Source organism: Lissotriton helveticus, chromosome 7 (assembly GCF_964261635.1).
Source record: "Lissotriton helveticus chromosome 7, aLisHel1.1, whole genome shotgun sequence".
NCBI lineage: Eukaryota > Metazoa > Chordata > Amphibia > Caudata > Salamandridae > Lissotriton > Lissotriton helveticus.
This window is the reverse complement of record NC_136068.1, coordinates 1,880,336,938-1,880,350,291: the sequence shown is the minus strand read 5'-3', so window position 1 is coordinate 1,880,350,291 and position 13,354 is coordinate 1,880,336,938.

Genomic DNA, 13,354 nt, shown 5'->3' with positions numbered 1-13,354 from the left:
TAGCAAGACCTGGCAGGAGCCAAAAAATCCAGGGCCTCCGAGATGGTTTTTTCAAATTGTGAGACCGCTGATGAGGCATCCTGCTCCTGAGCAGTAGACAGTCTGGGTATCCATGGAAGAAAAGAATCTTCCCTAATGTTTTTAAGGTTCCTGCGTACTTCCACCGTCCCTGGAGACCTTCCAGCTATATTCAGGGTCGGATAAGTCAGACCGAAGGATACGGCCAGATGATCCGACCAAGAAAGCTGGAGGGAGTTAGTAACTGTCAGCCTTTGATCATTAGAGAAAATACCATCGAGCGTATGTCCGGCTCGATGAGTGGGCCCTTTCACCAATTGGGTGAGTCCACACGCCGACATTGCTTCCAGAAGAGAGATGGTGTCTTTTGCCTCCAGCAGCTCCAGGTGAAAATTAAAATCACCTAGAATCGTGAGATCTTGGTGACCAAAATAGGGTTCCAAGATCTGAAGTAATTTCAACCCGAAATCCGCTCTAGGGCCAAGAGGCCGATAGAGCAGAATCCCATTAAACACAGGATTAGGGTGATCGGACAGTGAGAAGTTTAGTGCTTGGAACGCATCCTTGGGGTCAGAGAGGGGTGTAATGTGACAGTGAAACCTATCCTTATACAGGATAGCCAGGCCGCCACCAACTCGGCCTATCCTGTCCTGTCTTGCTAGGCAATAGCCCTCTGGGATTGCTTCCACAAGGTCAGGGCCGGAAGAATCTTTGGCCCAAGTTTCAGTAACGAAAACCCAGGAGGGGTTCCTTTCTGAAACAAACTCTTTAAAAACAAGATTGTTTTTAACGAGAGAGCGAGCGTTAATAAGAAAGCCAAAGTCGCTCGACATACTGGGTTCCATCGAGGAACAAAGCTCCCCGGGGGAAGGGCGGGGGAGAGGATTAAAACCTCCTAGATCTGTTTGAAAGCAAGAGCACCTCCGAGGTAATAGAAGATCCTCAGGAGTGCAACGGCGGAAACAGGGTGCGGATGGAGGTTTAAGCCTTAATAAATCCTCACACACCCTGGTGAAGGTTACGGTATCAGTCCTCTAGCCCCAGTGGGACTAACGGCTCCTTCTCCTTGTTTTTCTCTTACTGCCCTCCGAGGAGCCTTCCCGACCTCCCATACGACGTCTACACCCAAGACCCGGACCCCCACCGAGCCCCTACAACACCTGGAGGCGGAAGAAGACTGCGCACCCCGTTTTTGGAGTCGAACATTTGTTTCCTTTGTTTTGTTGTGAGAACTGCCTTGTGTGCAATAAAAGAACACTATTGCCCACTATATCCTGCCTCCTCGCCTGCATTTCCAGCCCGCTGACAGCCCACGTTCACAATGTGTTTCCCCCTTGCCAAGACTATCCAATCCTTTAGATTTGAAGTACCATCCTATGCAGACGACACGCAGTTGACCATCTACTTTGACAAAGACCTGGTCAAAGTTAGAGAACGTTTTTCAACAGGGATGAAAGCAATTGCTGCCTGGATGACTGAGGACTGCCTAAATCTCAATGAATACAAAAACAAGATCGTGCAGTTCCGCAAGGCCCAAAAACTCCGGTCCTTTGATTTTTGGCTTTCAGAATTTGGTGCTGCTCCGACACCTAAACAGGTAGTCAGGAACCTGGGAGCCAAACTGGACTAATCCTTTCAATGAAAGAGTAGGTCCCGTCTACTGCCTGCACCTGCTTCCACATGCTGCGCGTGTTGAGGAAAGCCCTTCCATTTCTTCCTCTTTAGGTGGAGGAAAACCTCAGTTCAGGAACTTATCATTAGCAGGTTGGATCATGCTAATGCCTCTGTTAATGAGACATCAATCAATCAATCAAGGGTTGATAAAGTGCAACTACTCACCCACGAGGGTCTCAAGGCGCTGGGCATGTATTTTCGAAACTACAGGTAATTCAAAAGACAGCTGCACATCTCATTTGCATCCTTCCATCCAGTAATGCCTACTCACCCCTCTTGGGAACTTTAAATTTAAACTGGCTGCTGGGCCGCAAACTAATTATGTTTATAATCTGTTGTCTCACCAATAATTATCTGACAGGGAAAGGCCTTAGCTATCTGAAAGCAAAACTCAAGTACTATCGTCCAGTTAAATAATATTGGTAGTGATATTAAATAAGATAAACATATACAGATGCACAGACACAATTTCTGGACGTACAATCTGGGATATTTCTTTTAGCGCTTAACAATTATCAGTTATTCAGCTAGTGTTTTTGCCTTATTTTTAATGCAGTTAGGTCTGCCCCCTCTACAGCAATTTTTTAGCAGAACATATTTTTTGAAAAAATTGCCACATTAATTTCTTCAGCTTTCAATTCACTTAGCATATTTCTTTCTATGTTTTTTATTACATGCTCACTCCCTTTATCATGTGATACTGGTGAAGATTTTTTCAAGAACTTCAGCACACAAGTGTCAAAGGTCTCAACTGCTTTCACCATTATTCGGTTGTTTTAGAGTTCAATGGGGTTTAGATGAAGGGCTCTTAGAGAAGCTGTGTAAACAGGCTGATATTAATGCACTTCTATTTGAAGAAGGTGAGGCCTAGTGGCTTTGTCAATGCTCATTTCAATTTACTGTACTGCAGGAGTACTTCAGGGCTCCCACAAAAACAACCATACAGGTATCAATAACATTTGAAGATTAGTTTCTGAAAAAGTAGAGGTAACCAGATCAGTTGGTACAGCAAATTCAAATATAGAGCATTTTGATTGATTGAACGTGCATTTTTTTGACTGACAGTCTCTGTATTGTGGGAAAGTGTGTTTTTTGTGATTAGGTGTATATCCATTAAGTAGTTTAACGGAAATGTGCATTAAAAATGTCTGTATATTTCATACTCTGGAGAATCCGTAGAACCAACAGGGAGAGGTGTGGCGCCGCGGCTAGGACGACTGCCTCTGGAATCTGGGAATCAGGGTTCGATCCTTGGCACCGGCGGCAGGTTAGCCCAGCACCATGTGACTCTGGGCAATATCTTGCTTAATCTTCCCGACGGCCCCCAGCGCCTAGGGACCCTTACGGGTGATTGTGCGATTTACAAATGTGGATTATTATTAACAAGTCTCAAGCTAAGATTTGATTGGCTCCCACCACTTTAACAAAGATGTGGCGGCAGCCATTTTTGATCTCAGGGAATCTTTCATCGATCCTGTATCATTCAACAAAAAAATATAAGTGTGCAAGATACATATAGCCTTCCCCTTAGACTTTGGTGAACCCCCCACCCAGTGCCGAAACCGTATCGTATTTTGTTTTCTAACCAGGCCTCCAGATCCGGGCCTTTTTAGAATTATGTAACCAAGGTGGGCCAGGGCCTGGGGGAGTCCACACAATTAATACATTTTAGGAGGAGGCATACAGCCCCCCTGCCCAAACCACTTAGAGGCCTGAGGATCCCATCTCCTGGGGTCAATTTTTAATTTAGGATGATGAAGGACTTTGGAACACATCATGCAGGGTGGATTACATTTTTTTGCGGAGGGGGCATGCTGCCCCCCTTCCTAAGCCTCATAGATGCCTACAGACCACTTGCCATGGGGCAAAATGTAACATTTTGGGAGGGAGAGTCTGGATCCACTCCCCATGTATTCACTTTTCCCTAGGATCCCATCCCACAGGGCATGATGACTGGTGCTGTGCCTGGGGACCTCATTTCCCACAACACTGCTTTGTTCTCTGCCAGGGATAGTGTGGGCAGGGAATATAAACGATATTCCCTCCTTGCACTCTCCCAGGCAGGGAACACAACTTTGCTCCTCCCCAGGTGTGAGCATGTAAAAACATCTGTTCTGACCTGGAGTGGAGCAAAAATACCAACTAGTCAGAATCAAGGATGGGTGCTGGCTGGGGAGGCTGCTGGGTTTGTGTGGACATTGGGGCCCCCCCTTGCTGCACCAATTGATTTTGGCAGTATGGGTGCCCTAGGTGGGCAACAGGACATCAACTTAAAAAAACAATCTGCATCATGTCACCATCTATTTGGTTGACAGCTGAGAGGGACCATGGGGGACTTGGGGCTGTTCCCCAATACTTTTAACTGTTATGCATGCCCTGTGTGGGCAATGGGGCAGCCACTTTTAAAATCAGTTGCAGGCTCCCACTGCCACTCAGTATAGGTACCAGCTAGTGAGCTGTCTGGTGCAAGGGAGGTATTGGAGCCCCCCCTCGCCCTCGTAGCCCACAATAATTTTGGCAGTTGTGTGTGCCCTAGGTGAGCACTGACTAAAGTGATGTTACAGCTAGAAATTGTAATAATATCTTACTTTACATTAAAAGAACTAGGGGTCAGTGGAATATTTAACTCTGCCAATGGAATTGGAGGAATTACTAATTAATTCCACTGTTATGCCTGCAGAATTAAAACAGTATTTTAATGGTTTTAAACATGGCTGGAAGAGGGAACAGTCTGATAAGATGTTAAAGATCCCACTGACCCTTCGCAGAATTCCATGAATTCCATTGAACTTTACTGCAATTCCACAGAATTCAGTAGAATGAAACTCTGCCAATTCTGCCCAACCCTAAAAAAAACAAAGGTTAAACAGACATTATAGTTATGTGAAAACTCGCAGCCTTAAGAAAGTATAGCTCATGCCCTCGTCATACAATGCTATTTACCGCCCATATTACATCACTCATGGCATGTTGTTTGACATCATTGATGAAATCGATGTATAATCTGAAAGAAGTCATTCATAACAACACTATACATAGTGGTGGTGGTTTCTTGCGCATTCTTTGGAATGTCATGTTTCCTAAAAGACCTTTAATGACAGTGCTTATGCCATAATATCTTGTATGAATTTTCTCTTTCTGTCCTGAAGGTACCTCCCCATGCTTTGTTTGTTGCTTGGGCATTTCCAGAAGAAGGCATCACTCTTTCATTATCTGCAATCTTCAGTGCATCATACACCCTTGGAATTGCTCATTTTTTAAGAAATCGAGTAGGTTCACAGCAGTACTTTGCAAAATGTTTGCTGCTGGAATGCACAACAATTTTGGCCCTTTTGATTTTAACCATCTTCTCACTGGATGGTCTAGAGTTTGGAGTGGGGTGGATGCTTGTGATGCAGCGGCTCTTCAAAAATAATTTCTAAACTTCTCATCACCTTCCCTGAAATCACAATCTCTACATATATTCATCAATGAGGCCCATATCATTGATTCCACTAATACGCTTTCACTCTATTTCATGGACTGATGAGATTCGAGGACGAGCAGCTGAATCCTAGCGGAGTGTCTAAATTTTAACTAATTATTCATATTATATACATCTGCAGTTTATTTAAAACAATTATATTCAGACACACCACCACATTTATAGGGACAGATCTTCGCTAGTAAAAATTAGGCGTAGGATGAACAAGAACAGCTCAATTCCTATTATATCTAATTTTATTTAGCAGAAAATCTTTGTCATGACTTAATTCAGTTTATACTCTTTAATAAACTCATATTAAAGAATTTATTCACTCTAAAATAAGAAAACATTTAATTTCAAAATTCAAAAAAAATTATAACATTTATTAATTTCAAAGGACAGTAGATTTTTAGTGAAAGACATAATAGTTCCCAGAACACATTTTCTCCTAATTCCCTATCTAAATCTGCTCACCTACACTCCACTCTCAATCAGGCTAAGTCCCGATTCTCAAAGAAGAATTATTTCAAAGTCTCTTACGTGACAGGATTCAATAAGCAGTCTGACGGCATTTCAGAATACCAAGATGAAATCGGAAAAGAAGGGTTTTTTTCCACCATCGAAACCTGTTATTTTATACCCTTTCTGACTAACTAAACTTTAACATTTTATCTCATGTTAGGCAAAATTCGCACTCCGATTGGCTCCTCAAAAAGTGCAAACGCAAATAATCTGCAGAACAGAACTTTACTTCCGTGGCATCAAGAAAATTATAATTGTCCATTGTCTCTTAAATGTTTAGCTCATCCATGTCTTTTAGACATACTTTTCCACGATTCAAACACGGACTTTCAGTTTGTTGGCAAACGTGCAATACATCATGACTTCTCTGTCCTTGAACTGGGTCATACTGGCACAGGCCATTCATTTCAGCTGCTGCCTCTCGCAAGGTTGGCGCAAGCATCTTTCACTTCAGTTACCAGGCCTCAAACTGCAGCCATCTTTTAACAGGCCTCAGAGGCCCACTCGGGAACTATTATTGAAACATACACAAATAACTTTTAATTAAGGAATTAAAACCTATTCTGTTTCCTCCCCCTTTCCTAAGGTAGTCCCATTAGTTGTTACCTAGCATTTTGAAGCACAATTATGCGTTTTATACTTACTTAGGTCCACGAATTTGCCACGAATACATAAACTGAAGCACATTTATAAGCTGCATTCTGTTAATTTAATAGCTGCTTATTAGTTAAAGACATGACAAAATAACAAGGTTAGTTAATTATGATTGCAAAATATACAGATTTAGTTTCCGGCATGTATAAATGTTGGTGCATTTTATTCTAGGTTGATTAGTTTCACACTTCATTCCATTAGTCATTGTTATTGTTACAGGGTTATGACTTGACGAGGGGTATACAAAAACTTGTTTTCTAACCTCGCTCCATCAACACCCTCCTTTGGTGATATTATCTCCAAACCACTCCCAAATTTTTGAGAAATTTAATAAAACATGTTTCAAACTCTTTTAATTAGTATTTATCTAGACTTTTGTCTCATCTATCCTCCTGCTATCTTCATATTCCATGTATCAAAATTCCTCCATTTCAAGTTCAACTACTTCTCTTTCTTTATCTTTTCTTTCCTGAATCAACCTTTCCTTTGTTCTTTTTATCAGACAACATACTCTCAAAATTAGTATCCCTATTGATATTAATATTATTGGAAAAACGATCTTGCTTAAAAACAAACTACCTATCTCATGTAGCCAATGTGTAACTGCTTCAAAATTTCTACCTATTCGTTGGAAGACACCATCAACCTCTAGTGGTACTATTTCCTTGTGCAATTCTGTAATATTTCTAATATACTTTTCAATGTTTTGATTTTGTCAGGAATGTAGGTACAACAGTGTTGTACATGCAATGTCCCACACACTCCTCCTTCTTTTGCCAATATGATGTCAAGAGCAAGATGATTTTGCATAACCATAGCTCTCATAGCAACTAATTCAGTGTTTACCATTAAGAATCCACTTGCAGAATCAGTAGATAGTCGATCTACTATTGTGGACAATTTTCGAATTCTGTTTGCATTAAAAGATGTTCCCACTATTGGTATCAGTGCTCCAAAAATATCACCAATTATTTCAGCTGTACTTTCTCACCTCTTACGACTCAATGGTTTACCTATTTCATGTATTCAATTTGTACCTCTATCTACATGGAAAATTTTAGGAAAGACCAATTCAATGTAGCATGTCCCGTACCAATGATCCGGTAACTTATAATAAGCCTTGTTCCCACATATAAAATAGATCTCAGGAAAGATTGGATCTCTACCACCTTTAAATCCCCATCCCCCTATTATACAATAGGTATCATGACATTGACTCGCTCCCACAAAATAATTATCATACAATGTGTTATCTCTTCTAATACAGAATTTTCCTAAAACTGGAGTGTCTATATTAATAACAATATTCAGATTCTGAGCATTCAACTTTTCATCTTCATGTTGCCAAAACACTGATTGTTTGTGCTTTATTTTCTCATTACGCTTGTAATCAGCCCTCCTTTCTTCAACCATATTCAAAAAAACTTTTTCTTCATTTCTCATTTTACAAGTCAAATTATGTCTAAAAGCATACTTATGTACCAATTCTTGGGTTACCAAGAAAAATTCTCTCATAACCTTTGCAGGTTTCACTTTGTTCAATGCATTGTTTACTTTCAAATTTGCAAAAATCTCATCATAATCTGAGTAATAATATTCCAGTCTCCCTGTATTATAAAACAAACTCGATATTACAGTACATGTTACCCCATATTTAAGTGGAAGGTGATGATAAGTCACACCTTCTGACACTGATGCTGGTAATTTCAAACACACATAACAGTCACTGGCGTCCATCGTTTTAACATATTCATTCAACAATCTTGAAAATGTATTACGCGCAAAATCACTAATTGATTTATCTTGATGAACATACTCATGTGACTTATCAGTTCTCAATTCACACTTAGTCATATTATATTTTGGTTTTACTAAATCATATCTAAAAGGAATAATAGCAGCTAAAATTAACCATACTAAGATTATTAACACTGTGCATATCATTGACATTTTGCAACATCTTCTAAAAATAGAACAATTAGTAATCTCATTATTAGTAGCCATTTTTTTTTACACAGCAACTTCCTTTACTAACAGTTTTTCTTCGACCTTGTGTCACCTATGTGTACAGCTAATTCTTTTTCTAACAGTTTTTCTTCGACCTTGTATCACCTATATACAGTTATCTCTTTTTCTAACAGGTTATCTTCGACCTTATGTCCCTTACAGGCCTTTGCTTTTGTATCACGTATGTATTCTATAACAGGATTTCAACAATAATTTTCTTCTGGTTTTCAGTGCTTTTATCTCATTCTCCCTTTTCTCCTAAAATGGTATTCAAATCTTCTTGACTACTTCCCACTTCCTTAATAGGAGGTAAGACAAGGTACCTCCATTCAGGTGAACTGTACTTTTGATTTGGTCTTCTTACTCTTTTTGGCCTTTGAATGACCTCAATCTTCTTTCCTCTCGCTTCCTTTTGACTTGTTATTTCATGCACTTGTTCAGCTGCTTTTTCAAATTTTCTAACTAGTTTTATTTTCAGCCCATCACTTCCTTCAGGCCAATTGGCTCCTTTGTGAGCTTTCTTTGTCTTTGGCTCTATAGGATTATACTCCACTCTCCAAGCTCTTTTCCTGGAGCTTCTTCTCAATCCAGTCTCATCTTCACTATCGTCAGTTCCACTTTCTGTGTTTTCAACAGTTTTATTCACAATGAACTTTGCAGGGTCTATGTCTTTCCAAAGGTCAGATCTTTCTTTACTCGGCAGCTTTACTCCATTAGGAACATCTCCATAACTGGTACTTGGAATTTCCTCCTCTTTGTGAGTTTCTTCCGCTTTTCCAGGATCAGGAATTTGGTCCCTGTCTTCAGAGTTTTCAGGCTGCTTTTCAATACTCCCTGAATACTTTCTGCACTGCTTTCAATGCCTTCACTGTTTTCTGCTCTTACCAAATCTCGACTTTCAGATGATTCGTCACAATTTGGTATTTAATATTTTCAGCTTCTCCTTCTGATGCAGAACTAGCTTCTGAAACTTCCAGAAGTCTACGTTCTTCAGTATCTTGGTTTTCTTCTTGTTCTTCTTCTGTGTCAGAGTCAGTTGTGCTTTCACCTTCTTCGTTAGGATTCTCAGGTTCAGGTACACGTATAGTGTGACTGGCATGCACCCCCCTCTTTATCCCAGCACACTTGACTGCAGTCGTACTGACTAGGATTACCTGCCTTGGCCTCTGCCAACAAGGTACCAAACTGTTTCTCCTTCGATGAACTTTGATTCTCACCCAGTCTCCGGGGACTAGATCATGAGCTGGATGTTTTTCTTTTGTGTTTGATTCAGTTCCCACCTGATGGAACACAGAAGTTACCACATCAGACAGATTCTTGCAGTAATCCTGTATGATGTCATCATTTATTGTTAATAATTTATCAACTGGTACATATGCCTGTCTCATGATTCTACCAATCAAAATGTCATGGGGACTTAACCCAGTCTTTTTGTCTGGTATACTTCTTAGGGTCATGAAAACAAGGGGCAACGCGTCTTGCCACTTAAGTCCTGTTGCCAAACACATTTTTGCCGTTCTGTTTTTGATTGTTCCATTCACCTGTTCAACTACCCCTGAAGCTTCTGGTCTGTAAGCACAGTGTAGTTTCTGATGAATATCCAATGCTTCACAGATCATCTGTAATAGCTCATTATGAAAATGAGTTCCACGATCTGTCTCAATTGTCACTGGAAATCCGTATCTGGGTATAATCTCTCGTGAGAGTAATTTTGCAACAGTAATTCCATCGTTCCTCCGGGTAGGAAAAGCCTCAACCCACCGAGAGAACAGACAAATTATTACCAATACATATCTCAGCTTGTTGTAAGGTGGCAATTCAATAAAATCAAGTTGCATTCGGGTAGATGGACCTCCCTCCCATCCTATGGTTCCCAAACTTACAATATTCTTTCTGTTTGGATTGAACTGCTGACAAATTAGACATCTCTGGCACAAACTCTCAGTGATCATCCGGAACTTCGGATTTTACCAGGTCTGTCTGAACAACCTGATCATAGCATCACTCCCAATGTTAGCTTGACCATGGTACATTCGTGCGATATTGGATATCATGCTATCTGGCATGACTGTTCTTTCATCTTTGTAAACCCAAATTTCATCTTCTTCTCTTTGCCTGCATCCTGATTTTAGCCAAATGTTTTTCTCTTCCTCACTAGCTTCTTCCTGCATCTGTTTGACCTCTTGCCAAGTCTCAACTACTGTGGTTAGCATTAAAGGATTTGAAATATGTTCCTCTTTCTGTTCCCTGTTAATTGATGCCATATTTTGGCACAGTGTTTGGCAATTGAGTCCACATACCTGTTCCCATGGGTAATATAATCATCACCTTTCTTGTGGGCGGCACATTTTACTACAGCAATTTTGTCTGCCAGCTGTTTTGGCGTCAATCAGCATTCTCACAAATTCTGCATTTCTGATGGGGGATCCAGTGGAAGTCAAATAACTCCTTTGGGACAGCAGTTGCCCATAATCATGAACAACCCCAAAACCATATTGACTATCAGTCACTATGGTGATCCTGATCTCTTTTCCCAACTCACATGCTCGAATCAAAGCAATCAATTCGGCTATTTGAACAGAACAAATTCCTTTCAGATACGATGCTTCCAAAACATCTGCAACAGTACACACTGCATAGGCAGCACTTAAAGCACCTTCTTCTGTTCTCAGGCATGACCCATCCACAAACATCACATAGTCAGACTCAGGTAAAGGTTGATCTCTAATATCTGGCCTCGGTTTTGTACAGTACTCAAGAACATCCAAACATTTGTGATCAAATTCATTTTTCACTTCAACTTCCATTGTATTAGGCAGTAATGTGGATGGATTTACATTCACACAACGAGAAATTATCACATTGTCTGCTTCCAGAATGACTTTTTCATATTTAGTCATCCGATTATTGGTCAGATACTGGGTCTTGGTTCTTGTGATGAGAATCTCCACAGAATGAAGTACATACACCCTCACTGGAAATCCCATCACAATTCCTACACTCTGTTCCAGACTCACACTAGTGGCTGCTACTGCTTTTAAACATCCTGGCAAGGCCTTTGCAACTGGATCTAAAACAGCTGAGAAATACGCAATGGGTTTTCTAATTTTTCCATGTAGCTGAATTAGCACTGACAATGCACATCCTTCTCGCTCACTGCAGTACAGTTCAAACTCTTTTTCATAATCAGGCATTCCCAAATGCCGGAGCTTCACACAGACTCAGTTTCAACCTTTAAAAAGCTTCCAATTCAGTTTTTGTCAGCACTATTGGATCCCTTATGTCTGCTCTTGTCAATCTCTGCAAGGGTTTTGCAATCAATGAGAATCCACTTATCCACTGTCTACATTATCCTACCATCCCAAGGAACATCCTGACTTGTCTCTGGGTTTTTGGCGGTTGCATTGCTTGTATCAATTTAATTCTTTCTGCAGTGACTTGTCTGATCCCTTTTGCAATCTTATGACCTAGGTACTGCACTTCTTTCTGACAAAACTGCAATTTTGAAGGAGACACTTTATGTCCTTCCTCTGCCAAATGGTTTAACAAGGCAACTGTATCTTGAAGGCATTCATCTTATGTTTTCGATGCCACCTGTAGGTCATTGATATATTGAACCAATACAGATTCTCCTGGCATATTTATGCTTTCTAATGACTTCTTCAGCAACTGATTGAAAATCGATGGACTCTCTGTATACTCTTGAGGAATTCGGCACCATGCCAAAATACAATCTCCGAAACAGAACGCAAAAATTGGCTGGCTTTCTGGGTGTAATGGAACCGTAAAGAACTCATTGCATAGGTCTATAACGGTATACCATTCTGCATCATGAGGAATCTGGTATAGAATTACTGCTGGATTTGGTACAATTGGACAACATGGGACAACAATTTTGTTTACCTTTCTAAGGTGTTGTACAATCCTAAATGTTCCGTTTGGCTTTTTCAATCCCATTATCGGCGAATTACAAGGGCTGCTTTCTGTCTCTCTTAAAATGCCTTGTTCAATCATTTTACTTATCACTATAATTATTCTTTCAATTACTTCTGCTGTCATTTTATACTGTGGGATGTTTGGGTAACTAGCTCCTTCTTTTACAGATATTTTCACAGGGTCTACTCCTTTCATCAGACCAATATCTCCTCCTGTAAAATCCCAAACTTTTTCTTTCACTGCCTCTTTTAATTCTGCAGGAATTTTTTCTTTATCAAACACAGGGTACAATTCATTTATCTTCGCTTCTATCAATGCCATTGTCATTTTGTACAGACTGTCGTCATCTGGGGTCTGAAGCTCTATACCATCCGTTGAGCAATAAATGGCACAATTCATTTTGCACAGGATATCTCTTCCTAACAGATTAACGGGGCTGCTATCGCACACCACAAATCGATGCATGTCTTTGAAATTTCTAATTTCTACTTCAATTGGCTCAGTCAAGGATGTTTTAATTTGTCTGTTAGCTACACCTACAACCTGAATACTATCACCCGAGAGAGGAAGATTTTGGATTTCCACTGATCTAACAGTAGAATGGGTAGCACCTTAGTCCACTAGGAAAGTTATTTCTACATCATTCACCTTTCCATTCACAAACGGACCAGATTGATCTACCTCAAGAGTGGCTCCAAGCACACACTCTTCTTCCTCCCTCAGGCATCGTCATAAACTATCATCCGACTCACTTCCACCTTCTTCTTGCAGCCAATACTGTGAACTCACATTCACTCTGCTGTGCTCGATTTACCTGCTCGATTCCGCTGAATATTGTTTCTGCACTGTACCTCTGTTGATTTACACTGTGTGGAAGTGGTGGTTGCGGCACCTGACTTTGCTGAGTAACTACCTGTTGCTGTTGCGGTTGCTGCTGAATTATCTCATTCTGCATCTGTGGGTTTAATTATGTTTATTCAGGATTAACTCTTGGTGGATACTTACACTCTTTCCTCCAATGCCCCATTCTGCCGCAATTATGACATGGGAATTTCTTATTTAATTCTTCTATTCTCC